The sequence below is a fragment of the Tursiops truncatus genome, chromosome 7, assembly GCF_011762595.2.
Source record: "Tursiops truncatus isolate mTurTru1 chromosome 7, mTurTru1.mat.Y, whole genome shotgun sequence".
Classification (NCBI taxonomy): Eukaryota; Metazoa; Chordata; class Mammalia; order Artiodactyla; family Delphinidae; genus Tursiops; species Tursiops truncatus.
This window is the reverse complement of record NC_047040.1, coordinates 2,228,498-2,243,509: the sequence shown is the minus strand read 5'-3', so window position 1 is coordinate 2,243,509 and position 15,012 is coordinate 2,228,498. Positions and strand designations below refer to the sequence as shown.

General features: G+C 46.7%; 1 long non-coding RNA gene across 1 annotated transcript; it reads right to left on the bottom strand.

The window, feature by feature from the left end:
* Positions 1 to 1,752: 1,752 nt before the first annotated feature.
* On the bottom strand, positions 1,753 to 14,662 carry LOC141279118 (uncharacterized). Its single transcript, XR_012332892.1, has 3 exons — positions 14,557 to 14,662; positions 12,393 to 12,900; positions 1,753 to 8,875 (listed from the first exon to the last, which is right to left on the bottom strand). It is a non-coding gene; the product is annotated as an uncharacterized lncRNA (long non-coding RNA).
* Between the last annotated feature and the right edge of the window lie 350 nt (positions 14,663 to 15,012).

Genomic DNA, 15,012 nt, shown 5'->3' with positions numbered 1-15,012 from the left:
AAAGGGGGCTTCAAACATAGAGTAGCCTTGTGATTTGAAACAGACTAGAAAAATCTGAAAGCCTGAAAGAATGAACGAGGACGGTAAGCCAGTAAATATTTAACCTCGGTTTTCAGGGAAACAAGTCCATTAGCTTAGGTGATTGAAAAAGGATAATCTGCTCTTGTATTGGTGCATTTCACCCCCAAGCCAAATAAAGCCCATACGCAGGAGAGACCCTTCGTCTTTTACTTTTGCTCACCTGCCTTCCAAAATGCACATGCATGTCTAATTCATTTTCTGTATTAGCTATGTCTCTGAACAGTTGCTAATCATTTTGTGGTGGTTATTATAATAAGCAGAATCTTATCTAAAAAATGAGGAAGGAATTAAAAGAAACAGCTGCTTGAAAACTTGGTTGTGAATATTTTGTAATGAAGAGTCACCTTGGCCGAAAGCAATCCCCCTTGGGTTCTCTGTTCATTTAGGGGAGGAAGAATGACCTTTGAGCTACCTGTCCTGGGAGTGGCAGGTGCTCTGAGGGCGTGGCCCGTTGAAGCCCCACCCACCCCGTGGCTGTGATTCTGCAGACCCGCGGAGCGTGGCGTGGACTCTTTGAACAGACCATCGAGGTCCCTGCAGGCGGGCTTTCCTGGAGTGCCCAGGCAGGGTCAGGCGAGCTGTTCAGCGGCGGAGAGGGCCGTTGGCGTCTGTGGGGCCTGACGTCTTAACCTGCCCGGGGCTGGAGCGTTCTGGAGCCCTGAGCTCTCTTCTGCGCCCTGGACAGAAAGGCAACCTGGGAGACTCCAACTTAAACAGATTTGTACATGACACACGTTCTGAGTTAATACTTTAGTAGCATATAAGACACCTCCATCCCACACCCCAGTAAACATTTTCCAAAACTCCAAGTCTGATGCACTTACACGGATGAAGGAGCAAGGGTCCACATTAGCGATGACACCAGCCTTTGCGGGTGGGACAGCCTCGTAAATCTCAAGGCCGTGGCACAAAGTTGACCCCCAGTCAGGGCCAGGGAATAAGCGGAAGGGCAACAGTGTTGCAGCTGAGCGGCCCGAGTTTGAGCCATTCCCCCAAGCTTTTAGATTCAAGTAATGCTCCAGAGGTCACTGATGCCGAGAGATCTCTGGGGGCCGACACAGCTGCTGCTGTGGGACGGCTCTGGCTCCTCCCTCCCTCCCACTCCCCCAGCCTCCAGCCAGTGACCCGGAGCAGGCAGGGCGGTGAAGCTCCCGGGGTGCTGCTCAGAGCCGGGCGGAGGCATGGCGGGACCCCACTCAGAGCCAAGGAAAGGCACTGGCACCCCCGGCCCCTCTTTGCTTCTTCCCTGGAGTGACTCAGCTGACGCTTCCACAGTCGCCTTTCCACACCGTGCCGGGGCTGGGGGTCGTACCTGACACCCAAAGGGCCACCTAGGGCATTTGCTGAGTTAAAGCCAGCTACTCTGGACAGTTATTGAGCAATTCATCTGGAGGTAGAAGTAGGCATTCACTGGTGGTTTTAAATCAAGAAGATGATTTATCTGCACGTTTAAACCCCAGCTGTTGCCATAGTGCACCCCATAGAGTGACGATGTGACCTCCCATGTACCATTGACGTTACAGCCCCATTCACACGCTACGGGTCGTGTGGCATTCCGTTTTAAAGATGTAGTTGGTGCCACGCCACACTTCTTAGAAGGCGAATCTTCAGTCTGGGCAGAGCAATGAGATTCCCCAGAAAAACAAAATTCACTTATTTTTTTATTATTGAAAGACCTTGCTTTGTCATTTAAAACTTTAATGAAACACAGTGTACATAGAGAAGAGTACACAGGTAAATATTTACAAGCTAAACACACTTAGGAGACCAGCCGCCATTATTACCAGCACCCAGATGTCCCCCGTGGTGCCCCCTTCCAGGCGTTACCCCCGCCCCCAAAGTCCACGATCATAACCGTTAATCACATAGGTTAGCGCGGCCACAGTTTTGTTTTTGTTCTTTGTACGAGTGAAGTCACGGGGCATGTACGCTTTAGTGTCTGGCTTTATTCACCCAGCATTGTGTCTGTGGGATTTGTCGACGTGTAGGGGTAGACTGTCCTCTCTCTGTGCAGTACTCTCTCGTGTGAATATATCACAGTATAGACATTAATTTCATCATGGCTGTGTAGTGTTCTCAGTATAGACATTAACGGGCATTTGAGTAGGTACCAGACTGGAGCAATGACAAGGACGTTGATATAACTGAACTGTTTTGCTGTTAATATACATGTCATTGCAAATTCTAATTCCTTGTGGAAGAGCTGATAAATACAAGATTTCCACTGAGTTTATATCACTGAATATGTTGGCTTTTATAAAACTTTTGATATTCAAGTAAACCTTTTGTTTTTATTGATGAAAAACGATTACAGATACCTAATACCACTGACTTGAATCATCTCTCTATTTTCAATAGCCTAGATATGCCTTTTGTGGTCTAAACCAGCACCCATTGGTTACCTCCCAGTTCCCGTGGGTCAGGAACCCAGGCACAGCTTAGCTGGGTTCTCTTGGCTGGCTGAGCTGCATTCTCAGTGGGGGTGCAGAGTCCTCTTCCCAGCTCCTCCAAGTTGCTGGCGGAATTCAGCTCCTTGCAGTGGTGGGACTGAGCGCTCAGCACCCAGCAGTTCACAAGAGCCCCTCCAAGGTCAGCAGGAACATCCCTGACCTCTGGAACATCGTTTACAGGGACCACCTGATTAGGTCAGGCCATCCAGGAGAATGACCTCGCCCGTTTGCAGGAGACGGGGACAACACAAGCATGGAGGCCATACCAGAGTTTCCCTACTTCAGCGTTCCATCTCCATGAGTCTCTCTGCACAGCAGTTTCAGATTCTTACTTGCTGGCTCAGGGCTCCAAAATACCATGATCCGTATTTTTGCTTCTTCAGTTGTTCTCTCTCCCTTCCTGATGCTCCGGGAGTCCTTCAACTCTTTCTGTTCAGAGGACTCCCTTCAGCCTTTCTTTCAGAGCAGGGCTGCTGGCAGTAAATCCCACTAGTGCTCCTTTGTCTGAGCATGTCTTTTTCCCCTTCATTCCTAAAGGGTAATTTTGCCAGATATGGAATTCGGGGTTGACAGTTCTTTTATTTCGGCACTTGAAAAACATTGTGCCGTGTCACTCTGGCTTCCGTGAATTCTGTCCGGATACCCAATGGCATTCAAACTCTTTTTCCCTGGGTAAAGCGTCATTTCTCTCTCACTGATTTCAAGATTTTTGCTTTGTCTTTAGTTTTCTAAAGTTTGGTTGTAATGAGTGTTGGCATGGGGTTCTTTGAATTTTCTTGTTTGGGGTTTTCTCAACTTCTTGAATCTGAAGGTTTATGTCTTTTGCCAAATTTGGGGAATTATTCAGCCATTATTTCTTTGAATACTTTTAGGGCTCTCCTCTCTCTTCTCTCTTCCTGGGAGTTCAGGGACATAAATTTTGATCTTTTGTTGTAATCTTGCAGGTCCTGAGGCACTTTTTTTTTTTTTTGGTCTATTTTTTTCTCCGTTGTTCAGACTGGGGTAATTTCTATTGTTCTCTCTTCAAGTTCACTGACTCTTTCTTCCTCATGTCCATTCTGCTCTTGAGTCCATCCACAGAGTTTCTAATTTTACTCTTTCAGTTGTTGTATTTTTCAAGCATCCATTGTCTTGGATCATATCTTTATTTTAAATAGGTTACATATGACTTTTAAACCGGTGTATTTCTCTCCATGTCCTTCTAGCCCATATTGCAAACTTTACCTAAGGGAGAAATGCCTTTCAGTGAACACTGTGCACTTTTAAAGCTACAAAACCAGACCTCCAGAAATACCATAAATTCCAATGGGGTGGTCCACCCTGTAGAGAGGGGCCCCACATCCAGAGCTCACTCCATCCGTGACTTCCATGCAGTGAGGCTTCGGGGGCTTCTGCTCAGGCACGAATCCTCCTGCTGCAGGGCTTGAGGTCTGCCTGGCGATCAGATCAGCCCTGAAGTCTTCCTCCCTATCACTAGGGTTGAGTCTAATTTAAGGATCCTAAAGGTAGAGCCTGGGGTCCTGGGAAAACCCATTTTAGGGTCTGGGTGCCTCCCTCCGACAACAAACAAGACAAACTTCCTTCAGTTGCCAGTCTCCCTACTTCGGTTGAAGCCTGTGGGTCTTAACGTAGAAGTGGCTGATGCATCTTGACGTAAATGCAAGAGTTGAATTCAAGCTCAAATACCTAAATTTGAACTAGAGTGTGATTGATGTCGGGTTGTGAATTTTTAAAGGGTCTGTAGGTCATGTGTGCCTGGGGACAACCCAGGAGGCTCAGCCACACTGGCCAGGGGTCCAGACCCCGACTTCTGACACGCCTGGGGTCCGCTCTCTGGGGAGGCTGAGGCCCCTGGCCCGCCTGGTCTGGGCTGTGAACTAGGCCTCTGCGGAGCCCCACGGATGAACTTGCTGGTCCTCTCCGTCTGGACCAGCAGGCAGGCGGTCAGAAGAGTCCTCTCCACCTCTCTGCTGTATCAAAGCTCTGGCCACCTCCACCCACTCTATGCCCCAGCCCCTCCCTCTTCCCCTCCAGTGGGTCTAAGGGACTGGAAGGTGACCCCAATGGTTTCTTTGCCCAGCTCATATGTGCTCTCTGTGTCAGGGCCTGTAATAAGTTTCCTAGGGCTGCCATAACTAAGTATCACAAACTTGGTAGTTTCAAATGCCAACTAAAAATTGGCCCATGCCATCTGCCTCTACAAGAATGAAGCCACTCATTCTTGGCCACTGCAGTCGCGGACCTTCAACACACCCCAGAAGGACTTCAGTGTAGAGGTCAGGAATGGGTCTGTCCAAAAGAACTGTATTCACTCACGGTTCTAGAGGCCAAAACCCCGCAGCCAATGTGTCAGCGGGGCCACGCTCCCTGTGAAGGCTCCAGGGGAGGCTCCTTCCCGCCTCTTCCAGCTTCCAGTGGCTCCAAGTGCTCCTGAGACTTTGGCTGAATCGCTCCAGCCTCTACCTCTGTCTTCACACGGCCTCTCCTCTCTCCGTGTCTCTCTTCTTCTGTTTCTTATAAGGACACTTGTCATTGGATTTAGGGCCCACCTGAATAATCCAGGGTGGCCTCATCTTGAAATCTTTATCTTAATCTGCAAAGTAAGGTCACATTCACAGGTTCCAGGGGTTAGGACACGGGGACCACCATCCCCCCTACTCCAAGGCCCCATCATGCAGAAGGGCGGAATCTGCTCTAACTCGACCTCCGGAACCGGAACGTCAGCTCTGAAGCAGCTCCTCCCAGGACGGTCCTCTCTTCTCTGGAATTACATGTTCACGGTTTAGTTTGTTCCAGGCCCCCTCCAAGAACAACGGCAAGAGACCCACAGGCAGGCACGATGGCCTGTTTCATCCTGACAGTCCCCCTGTGTAGCAGGAAGTTTCCACCATCTCCTAAGGCTGATATGATACACCCCAATGATAAAAACGTTGTGTTTTTTTTTTTTTTTAAAGTCATCTGGAAATCAGAACAAGAAAGTTCTCAACTTAACTCTGCCACATCTGGGTGCGAGTGATTCATGAAGAAGCAGCCTAGTTCTGGTTTTCATTTCAAGCGATGTTTACAAGCAGTTTAAACCGGCTGCCTCTCAAAGACTTCTCTTTAATATACGGCCACTTGCTTCTCACAGAGCCCAGCTTCTCTGTGTAAAAGCAGAACAACATTTTCCACAACCATATCTTGGGAAACATTGAAAGGATTAACAGAACTCCCATTTGCAAATCAACTTCAGATACACTGGTCCGCCCTGGTGGAAGACGTTTGTTATTTCATTTGCTAATTAAAACCGGTTCCCTAAAATTTTGCTTTCCTCCCTAATTTGAATAACAAAGAACCATAGAGATAGAACCACATCTGTTGACTCTTCTCAAGTATTTCTGAACATGGGGTAGAAGGAAAACATGAGACACCAGGAGTGTGACGCACAGACACAGAGGAAACGTAGACAAGCTGATGGCAGGCGGTCAAAGCCCCGGCCACGGACGTGTCCATTTCAGCTCTGCAGCCTCCAGTGCAGACCCGGGCCTTGTGCTCACTCTTCCTCCTTTTGTCAGGACTAAATCAGCGTTATCCTGGCCCACGTTCACTTTTAAATATACTTTTTCCTCCCCTCCATCCTCAACTTCAAAATTAACTCCAAAACAATGTTGATTACATTAGAATGTCTAAGGATCAAACAGAAAAGGAAACAGATGGACACGCAACAATTCAGATTAAGTTAATCCCAGGTTAAACCTAAATATGTAAATGGTCTTGCTGAATACAATTTTTGTAAGGTTTTTAATGGAAACAATGCAAGTGGTGATTCCATATGGCCAAAGAAGCCAACGAAGGTATTGTTTTCACGTCCCATTTCAGCTCTTTGGCGTCTTAGACAGCACTGCCCTTCCTGATGCCTTTCTTGTGTCTTGATCTCAGCCACGCCTGTCTGAGTACAGGTAGAAAGTACCACAGACCCGAGAGTGCTTGCAGTTTCTCCGTTCCTCATTCTTGTACCAGGAACCACCTTTCCGGAGCCCAGGGGCTGCAAGTAAACAGCCCCAGACAGAGGGTTCTTGCTTGTAACGTGTTTCTTCATGTTTGAAAGGCTGAATAAGAAACCTCCAAAAGGAGACAGCTCTCAGGAGGGGCAGCCGTGGGTGTGGACCAGCTCTCCAAGTTCTTTCCTTTAGAGAGATGTCAGAGCAGCTGGGGAGAACTGGACATCTGGGAGATGAAATGGGTGGGAGGGAATTTACACCGGTGCTCAGCAGACTCTCTCCCCCTTCAGGTGGTGGCAGGAAGCCACACCTCCGGGGACTTACCTGGGTGAGTACAGACCACCCCTAGGTTTGTCCTTGTCCCATCCTTGGCTCCTGTAAACATGGCATATATGCATCCATCGTGACCCCTTCTTTCAGCCTCACAGCCAACGAGTCACTGGTCACACTGCGGCCTCCTGGATACAGACACCAGTGGCCATCTCTGCTGTTTCATTCAGTGCCGTGTGCCAGCTATTGTGCTGGGCCCTTTACCTACAGCTTCTCATAAAGCCCTTGACACACACACTTCCGCAGGACAGAATGATGATGGGGAGAAGGGATGAGGGAGAGGATGAGAGGGAGGGCGAGGAGGAGGACGAGAGCCACATCTGAAAGATGAGGAGGCTCACAGCAGCTAGGCAGTTTGTGTTGGAAAGTTGATAATAACCAGGGTTGGGACCAAGCCTTCCTCTCTTTCCTCTCCCACTCATTCCTCTCTTTCTTTCCTCTGCCCCTGCATCCTGGTCTCATTCAGGCTCACACAACCTCCCTCTCCCCCAGGCTATCCTTGTACCTTTATGGCCAATACCCCAGTTTCCAGTTTTCCTAGTCTAAACCCTCCATCCATCGTCACCAGAAGCGATTCCTTCTCGAGATCTTTAAGCAATCAATCTCAAAGCCTTGACCCAGCCCCCCATCCCTCCTCAGTCTGACCCCTTCCCAAATCCTGGCTTCTTCCCTTCAGCTCCCAAAACCAACCTTCTTTCCTAAAGAGACCAGTCTACTCTTTATCCCTCGGAGAACTCTCCTGCCCCTTCCATCACGCATCTGGTCCGAAATGCGAAACCACTACCTGCCCCACTCCTGGAGGACTTTCCCGTGTGCCCTCCTCCCACTCCCATCCTGCCCGTCCCCGGAGAATCAGTGCGTGCCCACCTCTGGACGTGTCTCCCCCAGCGCTCCGGGACACGAGGGGCTCCCGGCACCCACCCCCACGTCACTCCTGTGCCACGTCAGGGGTCCTGTGTGACGCTCTGTCTTTATCTCCACTTAGTCTGAGCCTTGCTGAGGTCAGCGTGTGTGCCCGCCTTCTCTGTCTCCCCATAGCCATTTCTCAGCGTGTTCTTTGAATACTTAGACCCGTCTCTTACCATTCTGCCCTCGGGGTCCTTAGCAACAGAGCTCAGCCTTGCTGCCCTCCGTTGGAGTCCTTCCTGATGTATGGGGACCACTTTCTAGGATGCTCACCCTTCCTTCTGCCTATCCTGGAGACTCTAAACTGTGCTTCCAGAGCCTTCTATGTTCTCTGGGTTTCCCTGAGCTGCAGGGATAGGGCTCATATGAGGGCGTCTGCACCTCCACCCCCAGCACCCTATGTCCAACAGAGCAGAAAGTCTTTTCCACTCTATTTACTGAGCACTTACTAACCTCTCTGGGAAGATGCCTGGTTCAAACGCTGGCCCTGCCTCTTACTCTCTGCGTGGTCCTTGGGTAACCAATGCAGCTACACCGTTGCTTCCCTTTCCTCGCCTGCAAACAGAGGGAATATCAGCCCTGCCTTGAAGGCTGCAGTGAGAGTGGAAGGAAGCAGAGCACAGCGAGCTGGAGCTTCATGGGAAGGACAAGCCCGTGGGGGCTGGCCTTGGCTCTTGCCTCCCTCCTATTCTCAGAGTTCACAGTCGCTTGGAGGTTACGGCACATCCTGGGCAAGAGTCCTGAGCGAGCTGCGGGCCAGGTCAGCATCCTTCCTTCCTCTGGGGGAAATAGAACCAGCCACTCTCGCTGGGGACACTTCACGGTGGTGCGACCTTGTGAGAGTAGAGCGAGTGACTGTTGGGTTCTTGCTCTGTGCCTCGTGCTGCCCAGCTGGCGCGGGCACCGCACATGAGCTCAGGCAGCCCCGGAGGCCACACGCTCATCTTTGATCGTGCAGATCTGCTGACGCAGCGCTGGAATCGGAGTGCTTCCTCCTGACCCATCTCTCCAGCTCCTGCTAGGCCATCGTCTGGACCACCATTGTCCCCAGGTAGATGTAGGTTTCTCTTCCAAAGAGGTGAACCAGAGAGATCCCGCATGCTCTTGGCACCAGGGTCAGCTGGGAATCTGATGACGTGAAGTGAGATACAGTTAGAGATGGAAGTACGGGGTGGGCTGAATGAGATTATGTGTGTAAACAGTGGATCGTTCTTGGGGTTTAAGGAAAAAGACTCAGACTTCAGATAAAACTCACTGGCAAAGTGAGCCAACCACCATGAAAAAAGATGGCTGCATCAGTTTGGGGTTTAACTGATACTTGTGGTGTTGAGCACTTATCCATCAGAGAAGTGTTCCCGAGAATGGGGCTGAGGTCGGCAAGTCCGGCTGAGGCTGGTGGAGCCCTCACTCAGGTGGAACTAGTCCAGGACAAACTGGAAGAATCTGGGCTCTCATCTACTTGTTTCTTTGTCATATTGTTCTATTTTTCTTTGAGATTTTCTTAACTTTTATCTTCCAAATATTCTGTTGAAATGTTTATTTCAGTAATCATGTGTTGTTACTAGTTTTTTAATTTAATCATTCATACATTTATTTTTTGCAGTATTTTTAAATTTTTATTTTCCATTATTTTATTTTTTAAAATCTAAAAAATAATTTTATTTTTATACAATTCCTAAAGCTTACTTTCCATTTACAGTTATTACAGAATACTGGCTATATTCCCCATGTTGTACAATACATTTTTAAAAAGAGTTTAAGGGCTCACTTTCATTCTCTGTTCCTTTTTCAAATCATCTTGTCTTGTTTCAAAGATAAAAACATCTCCTCATTCTGAGGACACAAGTTATTTTTTTAGGTTATGGCTGTGCCCTAGATTGTTTCCATTTCTTCTGGTTGTCTTGGGCTAGAGTTCATACTTGACTTGGCATTTTACACGCTTTCTCCTCTCTACCCCATCTCTTGATCGTCCATGTAAAAAGGCTACATTTAAAATCTGGGTCTTAGTTAGTTTTGTATTCTACACATAACGGTATCTACTAAACAAATTTTACTGGTTTATACTGGAGATAATGGACTTATTTCCAGTCTATATGTAGCTGATCTAGGCTTAAGTGATAAACTGAATTGAGTTACAGTGGCTGGGAATTAATATGGCTAAGTTGGGATTAATTATACTGAGTACAGTTCATGCTGTGATGTGGTTCTATTCATATGAACTAGAGTTTCATGCAAGAGCCACCACCAAAGTGTACCCATGTCCCGACTTTCCCCAATTCACAGCAAACACATCTTCCTCACTCAGGTCAGACCAGCTGGGAGGCTTGGTGTTTCCCATGAGCTCCAGGCACCCTGTCCTGATGCCACGGTGAGGCCACCGGGTTCAAGGCATGAGAACTGTTCTAACCATGTGACATACCCTCCAAGGAGAAATGGTGACCCAGGGAGAGAAGCTGAGGGCAGATGCTCTACTGAGGGGACAAGGGACAGGGTGATTTGTAACTCTCGGGTCCAAAGTTTTCTTATTCAAGAGCTCCAGAGATTGATCCGGGCATATATATATTTTAATTCAAAATTGCAGGAGAAGCTTGGTAGTTGGGAGCCCTCGGTACAAACTGATTCCAGCTCTTACTGGCTTCGTGAGCTTGGGAAAATAGCTGGATCTCTCGAGACTTTTCAATGAAAGCATCTAGACCAGCCCATCTGCTCTTAAATGTTATGATGCTGAGTGGTGACTTGGGGAAGGGATAGAGTGAGAGGGAATGCAGGCAGCGTGCCCACCCTGGCCTCTGACACTCTTTCATCTCCAGGGATCCAGTGTTTCTATCTACAAGGTGTCGTATTAATAACCAAGACTCCCACAAAAGAAGGCTCATGAGAACTTTAAAAAGGAAAGCAGGAAGTCACAACTTACTTCTGATTCCCTCCTGCTCTGCTATCAAACTCTCTCACTGGCTCTTCAAAGCAGACTTTGAAGAGAACATTTTTTTGAACATCTTTATTTGCCCAAAATAGAAAAAAATGATCTCATTTAGGCCAGAGCTGTGATTTCACTTTAGGTTCAGGGGAGGATAAACTAGCTCCTTGGTAACAAAGCCCGTGAAACACACACATGTTCTCTAATAGCCAGTGGACGTTGGCAGAACCTCTGTCATTTAATTCTACAAAAACACTTTCGGTTCCGTATCGTTAGACTTTAAAAAAGAATGTACATCGGGCGTCATTTCAAGTCAAGGACAGTTTAGTGAGCATCTATGGAGGGCGAGCATTTGGTGTATTTTGTAGGGGGTGTGGAGCACGTGTGGTACCTGTGTAAAACGCTTTCCCTCTTTAGGGAGCGTCCACCTCGTTTCAGAGACAAGACCACCTCACATCTGAGTATCAGCAGTAATCGTGATGATCTTAATAATAACAGTAGCCTACACTGATTGGACACGAACTGCTCTGTCTGAGGCATTTTCCCAGGCTCACGCAATGCCTGGCACTCAGGACTCGATCAACAAATGTGAATTACCATCCGAGAGACTTCGCTTGCGTGCAGGGCCCTCGGAAGGGGCCAGTCCTGACCTGACAGTGACTGAAAAGACCTCGAACGTCATCCGGAGCCTGGAAGCAGCTCCAGCACTGGGCCTGAGGTTGCCTGACTCAGCGCTCTTGTCTCAGACTCTGCATCTGCCTTTGCAGCTTAAAGAGGGCTGGCCGCCTGCTGGGAGGTCATACGGTGCCGCACGGTGACAGGAGTGCACCGGAGCCTCCTAGAGGCCCATGCAGCTTGAGAATCACTGGCCAGCAGCCACCGAGTCATGTCAGGTTTTGGCAAGACCCGTCTCTCTTGCACCAATACCCCAAGTGAGACAGGTTTTCATACCCAGTTCACCTCTGTTATTATTCTAAATGAACGGTCAACTCCTCCTAAAGTTAGCAAGGTTTATTTCGTCATATTCCTCCATTTTACACAGCAGACAGCAGCTCTGAATGACAAAGCTAGAGCAAGACAGAGTAATTTTTAAATGAACAATAAACCAGTTAGGTTTCTCTGTGGCGAGAAACGTCACAGCTTCCTTTATCCCAGGTGCTACAATGTCCTAGTAACTGTTTCCTAAATTATTTCTTTAATGTGCCTGGAGGTTGGTATATTGAAGAAATGGCTCTAGGGCAAATACGTAAACAGCATCGGAAGGATGTGGAAAGGAGTTTCTCTGCACCCCTCGTGCCTTGCAGAACCACTGCTGATATAGATCCAGGGCATCAAGGACAAGCCCAACCAGATCTTTTTGGAGTAGATTTTGATAGTGAAAGAATAAGTATTGATCTTAATGAGGCTTTACGACTGTCCATCAAAACCATTGTCATATTTGGTCAGAGGCCTTCCAGGGGGGCCTGGCTAGGGTGACTCTTAGAAGGAAAATGAAGCAAATACAGCGATTAAGAAAATCCAGTTGCCTGGTGGGACAGGGGCTCTCCAGGCCAGACTTCAACCAGAAAAGCAAACACCATTAATGAAGGTGCAAACACCAAGCCCTTCAGCCCCAGAACTTTAGACTTATCCCTGGTGGTTAATCCAGGAGGGAGCCGGAGTAGCTTCCCGTGGCTGCCGTAACCGGTGACCACAAGTGTACAGGCTTTAAATAGCCTGTTTTATTACCTTATAGCTCTAGAGGCAGGAAGTCTGAAACGGGTCTCATGTGGCTAAAGTCAAGGTGTCAGCAGGGCGCTCTTCCTTCTGGAGACTCCAGGGGAGAATCCATTTCTTTGTCTTTTCCAGCTTCTAGAGGCTGCCTGTGTTCCTTGGCTCATGGCCACATTGCATCACCCAGCCTCGGCTTCTGTTCTCCCATTTCCGTCTCTCTGACTCAGACCATCCTGCCTCGCTGTTATAAGGAGCTCTGTGATTATACTGGACCCATCAAAATAATCCAGGTTAACTTCCCCATCACAAGACCCTTGGCTTCATCACATCTGCAAAGTCCCTTTTGCCACGGAAGGTCAAGTGTTCACTGGTTCTGGGGATTACAACATGGATGTGTTAGGGGGCCATTGTTCTGCTTCCGTAGGAACCGTGTTCTAAGCCAGAGGATGGGGTGACATTCCTTCCGGGAGTGGAATCATGGGAAGTGAAGTTCTGTGTTAGTCACGGGGCCCATCTGGGATCACTTGTGGAGAGGGAACAAGGTCATTAATGGAACAGCCTGGAAATCTCAAGGTAGCACATGTGAGAATGAAAATGGAACAATATCTAACACCTACATCATGCTTCACTCTTTTGCATTATTCTTCTTAATCATTACAACAGCTTATTGGAGTATATACCATTATCATCCCAATTTACAGAAAAGGAAATTGAGGCTAAAAAATGTTAAGTTACTTGCCCAAGATCACAACTCTGTGTACATCTGTCATAACTGGTGGAGTCTGAATACAAATTGAGGCCTGAATGCTCATTTTCCTCTTTTATGGTGACTTTAAATATTTTGGAATCATGAAAGCAGAAGTCCTATCTAATGCAATAAGACAAGAAAATGAAATTAAATGTATATAGTATGGGAGGCAAGAGAGAAGTCTGTCTTTGTTTGCAAAAGACATGAATGTCAATGTAGAAAATCCAAAAGAATCTACAAAAAAAAAAAAAAAAAAGACCCTCTTGGAACCAATCATTGATTAATTAAAATGAGGTTGTAGGATACAAGGAAGTCAATCACTTTCCTATACACCCACCATTGAACAAGTGGAATTTTAAAATGAAAACACAATACCATTTACATTAGCACCCCCCAAATATGAAATACTTAGGTATAAATCTAAAAAAATATGTACAAGATCTATATGAAGAAAACTTTGATAACAGAAATCTAAGAACTAAATAAATGGAGAGATAGTCCATGTTTATAAATAGGAAGACTCAATATGGTGATGATGTCAATTCTTCCCAAGTTGATCTATGGATTCAAAGCAATCCTAATGAAAATCTCAGCAATTTATTTGGTGGTTATTAACGACTGATTTTAAAGTTTATATGCAGAGACAAAAAACCCAGAATAGCCAGTACAATACTGAAGAAGGACAAAGTTGGAGGGCTGACATTACTCAGTTTCAAGACTTACTATAAGGCTATAGGAATCAAGACAGTGTCTTACTGGCAAAAGAATAGACAGATAGATCAATGGAATAGAAGGGGGAGCACAGAGAGGCTCCATAAATACAGTGAACTGACCTTTGATAAAGGGGTAAAGGCAATACCAATACGATGGAGCAAAGATAGTCCTTTCAGTAAACGGTGCTAGAACAATTGAACATCCACGTGCAAAAGAAGCTGGGCCTATAGGCACAGGGCTTATACCCTTCACAAAAATTAACTCGAAGTAGATCATAGACCTAAATGTAAACTGTAAAACTTTGAAACTCCTAGGAGGTAAAATAGGATAAAACCTAGATGACCTGATGTGTGGTGATGACTTCTTAGGTACAACACCGAAAGCACCATCCATGAAAAAAAGAATTGACATGCTGGACTTAATTGAAATTCAAAACTTCTGTCCTGCAAAAGACAATGCTAAAAGAATGAGAAGACAAACCACAGACTTGGAGAAAATATTTGCAAAAGAAACGTCTGATAAAGGACTATTATCCAAAATGTCCAAAGAACTCTTAAAATTCAACACTAAGAAAACAGTCAACCTGATTAAAAAATGGACCAAGATCTTAACAGACACCTCACTAAACATGTACTGGTGACAAATAAGTAGAGATGCTCCCTACATAGGTCACCTGGGAAATGCAAATTTAAACAACAATGAAGTACCACTACACACCTATGGCCAAAATCCGGAACTCTGACAACACCAAATGCTGGTGAGGATGTGGAGCAACAGGAACGCTCATTCGTTGCTGGTGGGAATGCAAAACGGTGCAGCCGCCTGTGAAGACAGTTTGACAGTTTCTTTAAAAACTAAGCATACTCTCACCATAGGATCCAGCAAGCACACTCCTTGGCATTTACTCAAAGGGGCTGAAAACATGTTCACACAAAAACCTGCACACAGATGTTTATAGCAGCTTTATTCATAATTGCCAAAAGGTCCTTCAGTACGTGAGTGGACAAATAAACTGTGGTGCATCCAGACAGGGAAATATTATTCAGTGCTAAAAAGAAATGAGCTTTCAAGCAATGAAATGACATGGAGGAAACTTAAATGTGTATTACTAAACAAAAGAAGCGAATCTGAGAAGACTACATACTGTATGATTCCAACTTATGTTATTCTGGA